The sequence below is a fragment of the Daktulosphaira vitifoliae genome, unplaced genomic scaffold (genome assembly GCF_025091365.1).
Source record: "Daktulosphaira vitifoliae isolate Bord-2020 unplaced genomic scaffold, ASM2509136v1 Scaffold_1, whole genome shotgun sequence".
Classification (NCBI taxonomy): Eukaryota; Metazoa; Arthropoda; class Insecta; order Hemiptera; family Phylloxeridae; genus Daktulosphaira; species Daktulosphaira vitifoliae.
Window position 1 is genome coordinate 68,799,801 of NW_026099572.1, and position 19,032 is coordinate 68,818,832.

The 19,032-nt window shown below is 25.1% G+C and overlaps 1 protein-coding gene across 6 annotated transcripts in view; it reads right to left on the reverse strand.

Annotated features, from left to right (window-relative positions):
• Positions 1 to 13,186, reverse strand: part of LOC126895074 (neuropeptides capa receptor-like) — a 62,805-nt gene extending 49,619 nt beyond the window's left edge. For 2 of the 6 annotated variants that reach the window (XM_050666554.1, XM_050666551.1), the window contains exon 1: positions 12,948 to 13,186. The gene's annotated coding sequence lies outside the window, so the exon portion shown is untranslated. Of the gene's footprint in view, positions 1 to 12,863 lie in introns of all 6 variants that reach the window. The other 4 variants (XM_050666555.1, XM_050666549.1, XM_050666550.1 and 1 more) reach the window with 3 other exon arrangements.
• Between the last annotated feature and the right edge of the window lie 5,846 nt (positions 13,187 to 19,032).

Here is a 19,032-nt window from a genome sequence, read left to right on the forward strand (position 1 = left end):
TAAACTTTTGATGTTAAAAAAATTACATAAAAACATGCTAAATATGAATTTCTAATCACAGCTAAAATTAATATGCAAATACACGTGTTAGTACTAGTGAGTAACAAAGTGTACCGTAAGAGACTTTTAGTTAGCTAAGATGTGCTATTATATTTTCTGTATAGTGATAAATGATGAGCTTAAAACTGTATATAATATTTGACATTTAGTGTCTAAAATTAAGGATATTCTTAAAGAATCCATAATTACTTAAAAGAACTATTTTCATTTCTTAATAAAGTAAGAATAGATATTTTATCAAAGTAAAAGGTTTTATTTTCATGTTTATATAATATCATAAAAATCTATTGTATCATGTTTTTTGAATGATCGATCATTTATTTACATTCGTTCATCATGATATCTCATGTTAAAGTTTATATCACTTGTCATAAGAGACAATTTTGCATAAAACAAACATAAACAAACAGTTAACATAGACAATGTCAATACCTATTTAGTATATGCTTACATAATTCTAAAATTGTATTATAAAATCGATAAATTTTAACAATAGTTTTGTACCATTTGAGAATACATGAATTGATGTATTCATTAATTATTAAAATTTTCTCATTTTCTTAATTTTATGATAATGAATTCTATATTTGAATATATTTATCGAATTCTAACCTGTTCATTAAATATATGTAGTTTATTATCAACTAAAATTTATGAATTTTATAATTTTTATTATATTAATACAAACAGGCTACTTAACTTATTTCGGTGGTAACTAACATTTTAAGGTTTTTTGAGAGGGTTATGTTAAATAGAGTTATATAGTATACTATAGTATAAAACTATACAACATGGTTATGATAACATTAAACTATGGTAACAAACTATCTGAAAATTAAAGTTAAAATATACTTGTTTAATTATTCGCAATTTTATTGTCAATAATAAAAATATGAAACTTCATTTAAACTAAACACTATTGAATAAAAGTTAATTTGAAATAGGTTTTATTAATAATTAACTACTATTTATAAATTTTATTTAGTGAATGTCATTATATTCTTAAAATAAAGAAACATTAACTTTATATTTAATATCATGCTGTTTACATTAGATTATTAACTAAGATCATCGCCAACTAGAGGAATTTGCTACAAAAACTAACTGAGGAATAAAATGCACATGTTTCCATTTAATTTTCCAAAACTTTATCTAAACAGTTATAAAGGGTTTTTAATTAAAATGTTATCTAATTCTAATATGTACTACGAAAAACGCATTAGTCGATATTATAAAACAATGACTTGGGCGTAAAATCTTTCGATCTTAAAACATACTAATTAAGTCTTATGATTCTTATTCCATGAATATGTTTACCATATAAAACTATTAAGAGATCCGCTAAATACTATTGATTCCCCTATATTGAGCCATTAATATTGTTTTAAACAGTATTCAAGGTCTGGTAGTTTTATTGTTTGATTAACAACTATATAAAAAGAACAAATAACTAATGGTAATCGTTATTTTACAATTAGTAGTCAATTTTTTAAAAAAATTCTTCCTTTCATACAAAGTGAACTTTTAATTTGTTAGGACCATTTTTGGTACAATACGTTTCCCTCAAGACACGTATAAATCGGAATTTTTTTTAATAGAGGTAGAAAAAATATTTTAGATGATGTTTAAATATATAAATATAAATTAAAAAATTATTTTAACCAAGAGAAAAGGTAATATTATTTTTGTATAGAAAAAATGTAATCCCAACAATGAATTTGTTGGATATACATCAGTCGGATGTGCTGTCGAGGAATTGTGTTGTGATTATTTATGCTATCGTTGTGCTACGAGTTGTTGTCCGTCTTCTCTCTGCATTGTCGCCGCCATCTTAGTGCGTTTCAGCTATAAGCTCTTTGGCGCTTGCGAGCCCATAGTTTTGAATTTGTTTGTTGTAAAAAGTGAAATATCACCTTTGCGATTGTCGCACCCTTGTGCGCTCAGTATATGACTGTTGGGTCTATATATTTTCTAAGATACATCACAGTACCACTCAAAGCATATTGTACACGTTGGTCAAGTAATTGCATTTGATTTCAATTAATCTATTCAATATTCAACATTATCATCAGCCGATAAGTATAATGCTTGTTCATCTTCATTTTAAGATTTATTCACATTTGTAATTTACTATTTGTTTGTATCAGCGCCATTATGGGATTAGTATTAAGTGTCCCCCTATCTAGTATTGGTGTATATATAAGATTTTATGAATCATGTAAAATTTAATTGTTATATGTTTTGAAAATTCATTTTACATTCATTCATACAGTCCTCGTCATTAACAAAACTGCGTGAATAACGCCGGGGGGTGCTGCGTTCATTCAGAATTTATTTATGAAATTGATAACGAATATGTTGGTAATGACATAATGGGGACATAAATAAATAAGGAATATCAGGGTACTTTTCTTAGACTGTTTGTATTTATGACATAAAAACATAACATTTTTTTAAAAAAATGTGTTACTCATAGTTACAAAAAAAAAAAATACATTAAACTGTACTAATACTGTGCATATTTCAAAAAATAATTTTTTATTTGTTGTGTTGTCTCATTACTAATTAATACATTAGCCCATAATCGCCCATTTGAAATACAACTCTATTAGTTAAAGATATTTCATTAGATAAATCTTTGCAAAAACTATGAAATAAGAAAATAAAATTTATTATATTATTAGTTATAATCGATATAAATTTATTGTATAGATAACCCAATCCATTAAAATGTTTATTTTAATATGAGAAAGTAGTTCCTTTATCGAGTTTCGTTTTATGGTAACATTTTTTTTTATTAAAAAAGGACAATTAATTTTTAATTTCCTCATACATACTTATATGGGTCAAATACAATTTTATGGAAAGCGTATCCTTATTGAACAATATAATTTAGTGTTTATTGAAAAATTTACAGAGTGTCACAAAAATGACTATCCGATATGTAATATTTTAACAATTAAACCTACAAAAATGATATTGGTGTACTGACATTTTACACTTATGTTTCTGAATTTATTTATCGCATCACTATAAGAACTATTCATTAAAAATGATACATTTTCCAATTAATCGTTATTTTTGGTTGAAAGTCTTTTAAATAAATTTAATTTTAAATGATCATATAAAATATATAAATATAAATGTTTTAAAATAACCTGTTGGAGAAATTCTGTTCAATTCAACGGTTTAACAAATTTATTTTATTTAAAATTTAAATGTTAAATTCCTTTAAACATGTCTTGTTATTGGTACAAACAAATAATTTTAAATGTTATTAAAATAAAATCTTTTGTTTTGATAAACTTACAAATGATTATTGAACCATGTTTCATATTTCACGGCGATGCATTACAAAATATACAATTAAAATGTTTGTACAAATTTTGGGTCAATTTTGTCAATTTTAATTTCTATTATTTGAAAATTATACATCTCAAATACTAAATAATGACGTGAATGTCATCTTCGAAGTAGATTTATCTTAAATAAATGATTTTTGACATCGTTTTTAAAACAAAAATAAAGTGATAAAAAATAATAACAGTAATTAGAAAATCAAAACTATGCTAATATAATGAATTACAAAGGATATCTGCCCAATCAACAAACCTTAATCTTCCCTGATTAGACAACTAATTAAAAATATTTTTTCTTATCAAATATATACTTCAATCAAAAATCTGATGGAATTTTACTTTATTGAGTAATAATGATGTGCTTATATTTATCCAAGTACATGTATATATTTATGTGGTATGATAAGACTTTAATCCTAATACAGTATTCTATAGAATACTTTAAAATTACATATAGGGTGTTCAATAAGTAAGGAAACGTGTTTCTAATGTTCTCATTGTTAGTAACAATTGACCTGTTTCCTTACTTACTGAACATTCTGTATATGTTACTTTTAAGATACTTATTAAATTCTGCTATAATTAGATTTTTCTAATAATAAAAAATACAATATAAAAGGCTAATACTAATGACAGATTTCTATAGTAATTAATAGAAATATTTACTTTGAGAAGAGGGAAAATTAACGCATGTTTAAATAAATGTTATTATTGAATTAATTAATAATGATTGCATATTCAATTAATGTTAACGAATAAAAAATGTTTGTGTAATTATACAAAGTATTCAGTAAGTAAGGAATCTGTTCAATTTTTATAAACATAAGAAACCCCTTTTCTTATTTACTGAACAAATTATATAAATACATAATTTACTAAAATCTTTTAAAACATAACAATTTTATGTTTATCTGTCATAAATTAAAATTTAACATCGTAACAAACAATAAAAATAGATTACGAAATGTAGAATTCTATGATAATATTGACAATAGGATCTAATCATGACGATCAATAAATCCTTAAGCTTAACACTGTTTAAGACGAACTTTGATTATTACTTCAACCACAGGCACGTACTAGGATTTAATTTAAGGAAGGGGGTTCAAATTTAGTTAAAATATGAACATTCTATACCATTTTTTCTCAACACAAAATCTCCTCTTATAATTTCAACATGGGATATGACACGCATTCATTTTTATTAATTTCACCAACAAAAGAAATTTTTCACATTCGGATTACATTTTTTTTCTAGATAACTAATTATTTTAGTTCTTTAAATATTAAAAATAATTAATTTATGAATAAATTTTAAGACGGTTAAACATCATAGCTATTTATATCACCTAAAGTATATGTATAAATATAAAAAAAATTATGAAAGTGAAATCTTAAATTGTTTTTAATTAAATATCTCGCAAGTCTTTATATTTTAATAATATGCATATAGTTTATAACAATATCAAGAAATATTCTCTTTTAAAAAGCTTTTATTTTTAATAATAGCAAATAATGTCAATATAACAATTTTTATAACACCCCATACATCTATTAAACATAAATATTTAAGGAGTAGGTATAAACAATTTTGTACGGTTTTATATAAAATATATTAAACATTTAAATATACGTAATTTTACAAGACAAACTATCTTATAATTTATCATATTAAATTTTAATAAATATACTTTTTTCTTATTGATTTTTTTATTAAGCTTATTTATTTTACAAATATTTAAATATTAATAAAAAAACTACATTATTAAGTTAATATCTAACATAGAAATGCATTAAAGATGGTACCAAACAGTGCTGGAATGTTGAAAATAATTATACATGATTTTGGTAGATTACTAAGTAGTATTGCTAAAAATAATAAAATATATCATTTTACATTTTACTATCATCTTCTTCTTTATCAATCAATTTTTACTCTACTAAAAATATTATTATTATATCATTAAATTTCATTTTTTTTGGATACAGATATTTGACAAGATGTCCACTAACAGCCATTAGATATCCGGTACTTCGAAATATTTCATCAATGCACACAATTCTATCGATATTCTGTTTTTCGAGTGAAAACAACAACAAATTGTTTTTCTCTTGAAAGTTTTTTTTCTTTTAATAATATAATGCAATACGATCAATAGAAAATAATTGCTCATTATGTCTCATTATATTGATTTTTTTATAAAATTGAAAATTAGGAATTACCAAATTATTTTAAAATTTATATTGCACTGCCAGTGGTGCAACAAAAAGTTAGCATTACTGTAAAAAAAAAATAATCATTGTAATAATAATTTTGGAGACTTTTACATTTCTTTATAAAATTAAAATATATATATATAATAGTTACAACACTTTTTACTAAAAAAATGTTTACTTAAACATTAAAAAGTTGTAATTAATTTATGTTTTTTGAAACACGAAAAATTAAAATGATTTAATTCAAAGTTCGTTACAAAAAATAGAATTAAAACAAAGTTTTACAGATACCTAAAAAGTTATCAATTTAGAGTGACAATAATTAAAAGTCTAAGGTTCTCAATTTTCTGTGGGGTCATTTACTGACTTAACAAATAATTTTTCGCATGACAGATTATTCGGTAGTTTCAAAAACGAAACGAAGTGTATAAATTGCATATTTATGATCTTCTTTGAAAGTATTAAAGTTAAAACTTTAATATAAAAAGATTAAAGTATTGAAATAATAACGAGCTTACACTGTTTGATGATTTTCTTAAAAGTACAAATTTCAAATTTATCTGACAAAGGTGTTCAATAAAAACAAGTTTACATAATTTACAAGAACACGAGAAGGGTATAAAAATATAATAATCTATGTTGAAATGCATACATTTTTTAAATACTATCTTATTTAAAACCACAAAAAATTATAACTTGTTTGAGGTACTAAGGAATTTGAATAAGTTTCTAATGTATACTAATAAAAGGAAAACAATTAGCGTTTTAACAAACCATTTAAAATTCTTCTTAAAATTACTTTCATCTAATACGTAAAATTTACTATTATACGAGTAAATCTATGAAATAAAAAATTCGATTTATTGTTATATACATTATAGATTTAATCTTCTGATATTTCTTCTGTCAGACATTCTTTATCACTATTATGTAGTATAATTATTAAAACATGTACGAAATATCACATATATACGAATAAAGCAAAAATCATCTAAGCAACGATTCCCTTTTAGGGTAATCAAAATAACCATTTATTAACACATGTTTCAAACCTGCCCCCTACAATTCATTAACTACGCCCACATCAGGATTTCTATCATAATTAACCAATCACAATTAATTATCCAGCATCTCAGGAATTTCACTAGAGATCGCTGGCTTACTTTATCCGAAATATAAAAAGCCATTTTTTTTTTATAAAAAGCGGTCCTCTGCGATCGGTTTCTTTCTGGACTGCTCATGGTCAATATTCTCTTACATGGAATTTGCGTCAGTATAGGTAAATATTTTATTCCTAAAACTTAGTTTTTTTCCATATCATTCTGAATGGTGAACATTGTTTTAGATGATTTATTAATATTTTACCTAGAAATAAGTTTTATTTATTTTTACTACTGCCTAATATCCTTATAAGAAATAAATATAGTTTGCATCTTATATAAGTTTTAAATATTATTGCGCCCTTCATTTCTGGACAGTGTTAAATGTGCCGAACAAAGTGAAGAAGCGTAATTTGTAATTAGAATTAATTAGTCTTTGTAGGAGTACCTTTGCCTGTGGACTCGCCAGCCATAAAGGACTAAGCCAATTACCTTCCGGTAACGTGCAGGCAGTTGAGGTATAGAGTAGTAATAAAATTGTAAAAGAATATTTTTGAAGTGCACTATATCTGTTGACTAGAGCCAGTTCTAGAACTAGTAGTCCGGGTAGAGTTCATTATAAAATATATAGTTCATAAGGTAGGAAACTACATTTCGAAAATATCCTCTGCGAGTTTACCCGCCAGCCATAAAGGACTATACCAATTACCTTTCGGTAACGCAGTTGGCGTAAAGGATAGTAAAAGGCGTATTGAAATAATATTTAATATATACTAACGAGATTAACTGTGTCCGCGTCAGTCAAAGTTTTACACTGAGGAACGCTGGGCCACCACTGCCATGTTGATTATATTTTAAATATAGACAGACATATATTATTATAAATTTATTTTAACAAGTTCAGAGTGAGTTTTAAGAATATCGATATCGAAAATATTATTAGTAAATAGAATAATATAAAAAGAGTTTGAAAAGTATAAAAAAAAATAATAACAAATCATAATAGACACAGGTCCCATTGTAGAGAATCTTTCAGAATATACACACAAAAGCTAATTAAACGAAATAAACGCAAGACTCTATTAACGATTGTTAACACTGAAGCGAGAAATCACCATAAGATTAACTCAGTCAATTCAAAACATTTACATAATAAACACGAATAAGAATAGACGAGATTGGGATATTTTATTATTTGATAACTCAACATAGTTCGCACTCGAGATACTCTTTAACCTCATACTTCATATCTACCCTCGTAATACTACCACCTTTTTTTATTTTTTTTTATTACAGTTACCAATATATATAGAATTATCCAAACATATTAAGACATTAATTTTCTTAGAAAAACTTGGAAATTTTTAATTTTTGTAAAGAGAAAAAATATCAATTTCAAAAAACTGTACAATCATATATAGTTAAATAAATTTATTTTTCCATTCCTTCACAATTAAATACCTGTTAAAATTAAAAGTTCAAATTAATTTTCGTAGATATGAACGCTTATTTTGCTCAATATTAAGATAGAAAAAAATTACAAACAATTATTTTTGTACGATGGATCATTCTATCCGTTGCAAGAGTTTTAATGCATCGAGTGAGAATGTAGCGGCGGATGGGTACAGCTCATATGATGAATGTGCGATCCGCCCCCGCTAAATAATCACTCTATGTATTAAAACAATTTTTATTAGGAATGATTGGTCTATTCGACCATTTAGGCTATTAGAAAGTGTTATAAAAACAATATTGTTTATAATTTTTATTCCATCGTAATAATTATTTAAAAATTAAGTAAAATCCAATTTAAGTAAATTAATAAGGTTTTTTTACCCTAAAATAATAAAAATAAATATATTTAACTACATCTTATTGTAGTGATTTTTGAACCTAATAATATTTCTTTTTACAAAAATTTGAAATTGCCAATTGTTTGACACGGTACCGTATAATTTGAGGTACGCTCTGTACATGGATACCTTCTCTTTCTCATCAACCACCTTTTTACATAGCGAGTCCATCCTGATTAGAGTATCTTCGTTTTCCAGCTAAGGTGCAAAGTCTATTTACTGAACCGCGGCCGATCACCGAGTGCCATCGATGAACACTCCTCTCTCCGGTTGTTGTTGTCTCACGTGTTCTGACACACCATCTTTTGCCAAATTTTCTACTTGGTCTTTTCGACTCATTTTAATTTGATCAGCTAAAATTTAACTTTGTTCATTATTTTTAATATACTCGTTAGTGAGATTTACTAACGATATATTTATAATATATTTCTCGTGTAAATAATTATTAAATGAAACTGTTGAACCGGACGGTTATATTTTAATACCTCTCGAACTTTATTTTATGTGTTTATGTAATCTTATAGTAAGTGTTGATAAATATTAGGAGATATCCGTGTCATGTTTCTGAGAAAATTAGTATCGTAACTAGTTCGGATCATTCCGTATATTGAGAATTTTTTTACTGTTTTCTTTTAGTTCCATGACTATTCCAAAGTCATCCTTAATCAGGACTCTTTTTTTTTTTTTTATGTTCATCCCTTATACCTTATAAAGATGTCAACTTTATTTTTTCAAATGGTAACACAACTAGCTTCTTTATTAGATAATGATCTAATTAAAAAAATAACTGGTCAATAACAACTTTGGAACGATATTTCACTGTTCTATTTTTATCAGTGGACTTTTCTCGGCTTCGCACCTATTCCTACCTATATATAAATATATTAACAACTTGTGATATGTTGGTACAAAAGTTATTATCGAGCAGTAATTTTCTTAATTAGATCATTATCTAATAAATAAGCAAGTTAATTATATATTGCGGCAACATGAAATCTTTCATTAAAACAATTTTTCAAGTGAAAAGTTTCAAACAAGTATAAAATGAATGTTTCATTCGTTCAAATTATCGTCTATTCGAGGAAGCCAAGAAAAAGTAAACATAATGTCTACTATGTCTAAAGCAACGTATCCTGCTGTCATTGCTTTTTTAAACATTTTAAAAATTACATTTCTGTATACCGATAAACAAAAATAATATTCAAGAAAGAATAATGTAGTTGAATAACTTCAAACGAAGTTCATAATTCACAAAAAAATAGTTTACATTTATAAAATATTATCATCAATTTTCTTATTTATCTGAATAAAATCTACATTCATGACTTGAATTGGAAAAGATTAATCTTGAAAACAAAATTTTTAATGTATTTTTTCAATAGCTATTTCAAGAAAAACCTATATGATGGTAAAATAATCCGAGTTTTTTTTTTAATAAACGCTCTTTATACTAAGGTATAAAAATCAAGAAGAGTCATTTGAAAATACAAAGAACAAAACTTTTTATAATTAAACTTATATAAATCGTAAAAATAAAATTTAATACGATTATTTATTTTATTTGTAATTTTTTTGTCGCCAAAAATACGATTATATTACATTTTATCAAGTAACGCTGAAAGTTGAAAAAAAAATTCTAACTCAATAATTATACAGTTTTAAATTGAATAAATAAATGATAGAGTACTTCATTTTGAACATTTTTATATAAACTATAAAAAAAAGTTGAAGATATATGTACAGATATATTTTTTAATTTATTTTACTTTTTTGAAGACTTGACTTTTTGACAACTAAATAGAGAAAACTTAGGACTGTACATGGCATTTAGGAACCATTTTTAAACTTGAACAAGAATATATTTGAATATATACTCAATCAAAACTCTTATCAACTGAAAATATTATTTATTAAACTCTAAAAGTGTAAACGAAATGTGACAATACTTAAAGGACATACTTCAAAATAATCGATAATACTAATCAATGTCACTAACTTTTATGACAATTTAATGCGTTTAAGTATAACATAAATGGGAAAAATTTAATTAACTTTACTGAATTTAATATTTTTTTAAATATTTTAATTTATTCGATTATCTAATAGGAGTCAAAGTAAGTATACGCATAAGGATAAGGTAAAATTCTACCAGCTTAACCCTACGAAAGTTCATATTAACAAATTAGAAGTAAATAGTTCACCATATCAACAATAATTTCCCTCATTAACTGAATTAAGAGAATTATTCATATTCCAGTTTATGAAATGTAAATAATTACATAAAATCTACACAATAATAATTTTACGTTTTAATTGATTCATTAAAATTAAGTTTTTTTGTCATTTAATTATTTTGTAACATTAAAAATTACAAAATCATTACCATAATTATCCGAATAATTATAAATTATGATGTTTAAAAAATTAATTTTTCTGAGCAATAAGCAACAAAATAAAATTATTTGGATAATTGTGATGATGATTTTGTAATTTTTAATGTAATAAAATAGTTCAATGATTAAAAAACTTAATTATTTGTAAACAGTAGTATTGATGTAGTTGGTACTAATTTATTTAAATTGAATTTCAACTGAGACCATAAACTTATAATTTAATTTTGAGAAATAAAACTGTCGTTTTGATGATTGTTTATGGTAAACATTACCTGTATATCGAGCACTGGATTGGGGAAAAAGGGACCACCAGGATTTTTACCTAAGGGTAAAGGGCGGCCCAATCACACCTAAAACAGGGGCCTCCAATTATCTTTTTTTTTGCTCATCAAAATTTTCTTTTATCTGAATCGCTTTTTGAGCTATTTAAAAAAAAATTAAGCACTAATAAAAAATTCAAACATTTCTATCATTTATGTATAGGATCTAAATCCCGAGTTATCAATAAAAGTAACAGAACAACTATATCTAGACAAAACATTTAATTTTAAACAAAACTTATGTTTATAACAAAAAACATTAAATTTAAAAATAATTTATTTAACCAGACAGATAACGAATCAACACTTCAATATTAATAACATAACGTGTGATGTAAATTGTTATCGCCTTATATTCGGTTTAAAATTGTCCAACAAACGTCCAAATAGACATTTGCTAAATGTATAGGTTTTTGACTAATTATAAAAAATACTCTAATAATTATTTTGTTGAGCAATTTTATAACTTATGTTAGTCATTGATTAAGGCTGATATTATAATCTTATTAATTGCTTTATCATAGTATTATGATAACCAAGAAGTGACTATACCTATTAGAAAATGCAGGCCCATATATTTACGAGAAGCCCCAAATTTAAGGGGTCCACCAAAATTTTCCGGTAGCTCATGGATACATACATAAATAATGATTTGAATCATAATTACAGTATTTTCAAATAATAAATCTTATAGTAAATGCCATTGACAAACAGGCACCATAGACAATTGCCTATGGTAGTAATTGTTTAGGAATAATCGTAGAGGCATTTTTAGGATAAAAATATATAAAGCTTGCTAATAATATTTTCATATACAATTTACAAACATTTATTGGTACTGATTCAAAATATTAATAATTTCTCTGTCATGAAATTTGTTAAATTTTTCATATTAAAAGAAAATAGTCATCAATTTACATGAAAGTAATTCTTAAAAATAAAAATAAGATTTCATCGTCAAATTTAATTAATTATAACATACGTAGCAAGAGGGAGGGCCCCCCAAAAAAAAGGATTATTCTTTTCTAAGTGGTGAGCAAAAAAAAGGTCCAAAATATGGAATTTTTTTACCGTGTCTTCTAACCAAATATTATAAATTTTTGGCTACGTCTAATGAAACAAATTACAACATTAATAGTGAAACACTAAACAAATGGTTGGTAAAATCACGTGTTCAACTTTTATATTAAGAAAATATAAATATGATTTTATTTTATTATATCTACAATTCTTATTTTCATTTATTTTTTATTTTATATTCTATACACATGCACATGTATAGAATCTTATAATTTAAGTTCTATAATGACAAAAATATCGTCTGATGTCGGTAAACGAAAATTCAACGATAATACTCACTAAATAAATGTTTAATTAAAATAAAAATTATTTATCCGAATATTATTCATTAACCGGGAAAAAATATTCGTTTATCAGAATGTATTCCAATTTTTCACGACAGAAACACAATAATAACTTTTGTTGTAAAATTGAAATACTACAAAAATTAATTAAATATTATTCATCACTTTTAAAAAGTTTTGTCAATACTGTTACTTACAAATTTTATTTAGCATTAATTCGATTTTATTGGTAGATCATTTTTACAACCTAATTATATTTTTAATTACATTTTGTCACTTACATTCGGATTTGTTAATCTAGTATGTCTAAAATGTAAAAAATAACGCAAACCAAAACTAATGTTGTGTGCACAAATGATCGAAAGTTACGGGTTGCAATTATACGGTACAGACGGCCGTCGATTTACGTTGGAAAGCACAGACTGAACGCGTGCAGCTTGAGAAAAATCCGAAATCGTCTACAGTCAGGCGCCAAAAAGAGTGCACACATGTGTTCGTGCGATTGTACTTCTATGCTATCCTAAATACGCTGGCACAATGTTCTAATATCCCGTCACATGTTCATTAGCGTTTAAGTTTTAATTACTAATGATCGATTCATCTATATAAAGAAAACAAATAGCGCAATTGAAGACCTCATCCGAAAAACAAATTGATATTTTTTTATTAAACACTTTAGTCGCATGTAGACAAGGTTAAATGAATCATACTGGCACGAACGCAATTCGGTATCTTATTTTATCTTTTGAGCAACTCAAATATTGTTCTATCGTATACACGCAAACAATGATGAATGATGAATATTTTACAACTTAAAGAAATATAACGCATATTATTATAATCTAAGATCATGTTTGCTGAATGCTTTCCATCCACTCGTTTGTTTATTTAAAAACATTTTTAAAATCTTCTGCGAAATATTTCTAACTAGCTGAGATGGCGAAGACCATTTTTTCGGGTTTGTTGAAAGATTATAAAAAAAAAAAGTGCCGGGCGGAGAAACACGAGGCGACGATGACGACAATATACCGGTCACTCTCGAAAACGCGGGGAAAACGTATGGGACTGCAGCTCGAAAAAAAATGAAATCGTGCGTACCAGCCTATCAAACAATCTTTTTCACGGACAAACTGGTTTATCCCTTATTTATATTTATACCCTTATTTCATTTGTAAATTTTAATTTAACGAAAAAATCCTTTAAACAAATTATAACAAAATTTCACGGTATTTAATCAGCAAAATTTAATTATTTCTTCAATACAAGACCATTTTGTTTCACAGTTATTGGTTATCATTTGGCTTTAAAAAATAATCTCATCCATTTACACATTGATAAATGTGAGATTATCTAGAGGACAAATAGGAACTTGTGTCTTCAAACATTTTGATTTATAACATATTTATAAATGATAAGAAATTATGTATAGCTGTATGAAACATCACGCACCAGTTAAACTTAATGGAAATATTACTGGCGACCTTCCGGCTTTACCGGAATATCGAAAGTAGGAAACTGGACTATTTGTGCCAACACATAAAGATGAAGTCGACTAAAACACTAAATTACGTTATATGAAATCACCATATTATTTAATTATTAAGAACATTTCTCTTGTTTTAACAGTTATCGCTATATACTGAAAATTCACGTCAACATTTTACTTTTTATAATATAAATCTATGTGACCCTACTTAGCATAACAAGTTACGTCTCTTTTTAATTTTTTTTTTACTTTTCAATATGAGACAGTTTAAAGCTGTTTTTATTTAAAATATAGTCATTGTAGTTTTATTCCAATTTAAAATTTATTCTTCGTTATTGCACTTAATTTTTTTTTTAACTATAAAAATTTGTATGCTATAAAAAATTAATATCTACATTATACATCATTTCGTACAGTCAGTATAAGTGATACACCAAAGTATCTAATAATTTTTAAAATTATACCTTTAGTTGTAGTTTCGACGCAAAGCTAAAAATATATTAGTTTAAGTTTTCTGCAATAACTTAATAACTCATCTCACTTTTTCTGATTCCCAACTTAATAGATGTTCTCGTTAAATTTAACTTTAAACCTTATAATTTTCCTGTGAAATGGAAGATACCTTTGTGATATAAAAACAAAGTTTCAATAAAATATATTTAGATTTATTGTGATTTTATAATATATTCCAGGCCACATCTTGCATTTATTTATTTATTTATTTATATAAGTTTCAAACGGGACAAGCCCAATTACAAAAAATTTTTAAGTAAAAGTAACATCATTCGTAACAATATTATTAATAAAGAAAAACAAACAGTGAAAATGAAAAAAAAAAAAAATTTAAAAGCTATAACTAAGAATAAAGTATTACAAATATAGCAACAATTAGTGCTTGTAAGACGATGTACAATGTAAGCATACCGTAAAGAAGAAATAACACAAAAATCAAAAATTAAATTTTAAATAGAACTAAAAAACGTGTGAATTATAAAATATGAAATTGCAATAAGTTTTATGCACTTTGGACAATTCATATTTAAAATGAAAGATAACAGGTGATAAGATTGAGCACACGACTGTATCGAACGAATGTCACTGAACAACATTTGTTTAAAAATCGTAAAATGAAAAAGGAGCGAGTAGAAATGACAGTTGTGTGCCCTTTTATATTAAATTTAACCCATCTATACGTGGAAGAAATGACACTACCCTTTACTATAATCTGTTTATTACTGAATTGTATCAGTTATTACAGATTATTATTGCACAATAATTTATAGACTACTGAAAAATGAGTGATGTATGTATTATAACAGGGGCAATGGAGATATACGGGTAATTATAGAGGCATAAAGCTTATGGGTCATAGTATGAAGACCTGGGAAATGTAATAGACAAAAGAATAAGAGTAGAATATGAGTAGAATATGAGTAACAAAGAACCAGTCTAGTTTTTTTGCCTGGAAAGTCAATGTTAACACTAGTGTTTTGTATGAGACAACTAATAGAAAGATATAAGGGAAAAAAAGCTATGTATGGTATTTATTAAAGAGATTTATGATAAAATATTGAGAGAGGTATTAATGAGAAAATGAGTCCCAAAAAGGTACATTAATATAATAGAGGATTTAATAACACTTGGGTCAAAGTAAAAATTGTGGGCAGAGTAACAGAAGATTTGAGGGTAAAAATAGGAGTAGGGGATAGCAAAAATACCTCTCCTGTCTATGATCAAAAAGGATTTAATGTATTTAACAGTTTCTAATAAATTTGAACGTTTGAAATCAATAAACTTGTTTAAGTATTAAATTTTTTCTTAAAAATATTTACCAAATTTGACATTTCATAATAACAAATTATATTATCTATCGAGGGTACACTAAAAATAAAATAAGCCATATCCTCATTTATTCTACAAGTTTGAAGTTTATAATTCGCCCTAGATATAAGGGTAGTAGTTTATTTTCTTTTGACTAAAACAATTTTGATTTAATTATATGTGTAATAGAAGGTGTTATCATTAATCTTCCAAAACTAGTGTGCTTATTTTATCGGTATGGTATGATTTTTGCACTTCAAAAATAAAAATTTGCATAAAACAACATTGGAATTTTGAAAATTTGATTTTATTCTCCTGAAATTTCTAAAATTAACATATAATTTTTTTAAAAAATGACATCAATATAATTCAGGCTAGTTACATATTATTTGTGTTAAAAAGAGTAAGTTTTCAGTCACGCCTCTTTTAACAATTTTTAAACAACACTTTTTTTGTTTTTGGTACTAAGAAGAGCTTTATTATGATTTATTTTCTTGTTGTTTTATTTATTTCTATACAGAGTTATTCAAATCTAATTAAAAACTCTTATAACTTTTGATCCAAATAATATTTCACAGAATTTCTTTACACAATTGTTTCAATTGTTAAGAATTACAATAGTGAAAATAATATAAACAAAAATATATGAATTATTTAGAGGACACTAACATATTTTTCGCAAAAAAAAAGTTTTATAGTGGTAAGATTCAAAATATTTTTTAATTTGTATATTGATCGTCTCTTATCTCTAAATTATTGTAGTACAAAAAGAAAAATTACTAATTATTTCAGTAAAAATTGATAAACCTAAACATATATAACAAGAAGATTGTAAAGTTATTTTATGGTGATAAATTTTTACTATTATTTTATAAACACTCTTACATTTAACAAGTAAAATACAAATAAGTTACCAATATTTAATGAAAGAATAAACAAACAAAAAATAGAAGTTATAAGTTAACATAAAGGATGACTCATAATTAGAAAATAATTATTTTAAGGCGACGTTTGATGGTTTATATTTTTAAAATATTATAGTATTGACTAAAAAAAAGTTTGAATTAGAAAATTGACTAAAATATTTTAAACAATTATTAAGAATCAAAGATCAGTAAAAAAGTGTGTGTAAAGTTTAATTGTAATTCCAAAGAAAAATGACAAGGAACGAATAAAGTAATGATTAGAATTATCTATGTATATGTTTATTCATGAATAATATGTATGAAACAAAAGTGGTATTTAATAAAATTTATTTCAATTTTTTTTTTGTGTTGTTACTACTTAACATTTTGTTTACAATTATTGAATAGTGCATACAAAAACACGAATTAAAGAAATTGTTTTCATAAAAGGGTGGTCGCTACTCATACTTGAGTATTTACAAAAAGCATACCAAAAGAAAGCTTATTATTCTAGCATACTCTATTAAAATTTCATTTGGAATAGCATTTAAAAATAAAAGTTATAGAAGTTTTGAAATATAGAAATTAAACTTTAAAAATGCCATTTGTTACTTAGCATAATTTTGAATTATTTTTTTACAATTTTTAAAAATGAGAGGAATTTTTTTTTATTTTTAGTGAAGCTAAATTCTACTAGATTAAAACAAGAGTTCTTTATAATCATAGACCAAAAAAATCGGTTCACATCGAAGCTAAAATGCGTTCTAATCTATAATATATTACATATATTTTCTATTTATAGAATAATATAATATTCATCCTAATAATAGTTACAATTTAAACCAAAAATGAAAAATTTTTGCATTTCTACAGCTTCCAAAAATGTATGCATTTTTATGGCTTCTTAAAATTTGTTATTGCATTTCTACGGCTTCCAAAAATGTATGCATTTTTATGGCTTCTTAAAACTTGTTATTGCATTTCTACAGCTTCCAAAAATGTATGCATTTTAGTGGCATCTTAAAATTTGTTATTGCATTTCTACGGCTTCCAAAAATGTACGCATTTTTATGGCTTCTTAAAATTTGTTATTGCATTTCTACGGCTTTCAAAAATGTACGCATTTTTATGGCTTCTTAAAAGCCTTATTGCATTTCTATGGTTTCTTAAAAGCATAATTGTGTTTCTATGGCTTCTTAAATGTATACATTTCTATACGTTAAGAAGCTTTATCCTATAACTTAAATAATTGAAATAGTAATGACACTTCATTCGCTATGATTAAATATTTAGTAAAATCCCATTTACTCGTATAAAGAATATAATTATAACGATGGTAATCATTGTTAAATATTATTATTTTTTTATTTTAAACTAGCATATCGACGATCTGTTAGGTAAAGTAAAATACTATCTAATATTCTTTTTCTAATAAAAATTAGAAAGTTTTTTTAGCAAATTTATTAAATACTTGAGAAAATATATCCAAAATAATGCACTTTAAATATTTTAAAATATCAATTACTATAATGTGTATGCAATACATAATTTTAGCTTCGATGCTTTAATTTTCGAAATCTTTTTATATAGATGCATGATATCATTACCTTTCATTTGGTATATTTTTTTATAAATTTGACCCTTTACTTGCCCACAGCAAGGGCTTTAAAATGACAATTTTTTCACAAAAAATTAACTTTTGAAAATGTTCCGGAAGATCTGACACTTTTATATATATCTTAAATTAAACCTAATGTAATGTACTTTATTATGGAAAAAAAAAATTCGGACTTTATTTTGTTTTTACGGTGAAAATAGTTACCTAATGCTATTTTTGTGTGAAAATTCTCGATTTTATATTTTACATTTTAACTTTAAAATGTTATAACTTTTTGAAAAATGTATAGATCAATACAATTTTTTTATAAGAACTAATATTTATATACCTCTTTCATTCGACATACTTTTTTTTTAAATCAGACTATTTCCTTATATACGGTGGGTATTCAATTCTGAAAAATGCATATAGAAAGTAGAACTTTTTCAACTTAACTTTTGAAAGTGTTCCGGAAGGTCTGACACTTTTATATATATCTTAAATTGAAGGTAATGTTATATACTTTATTATGGAAAAAAAAAATTTGACTTCTGAAC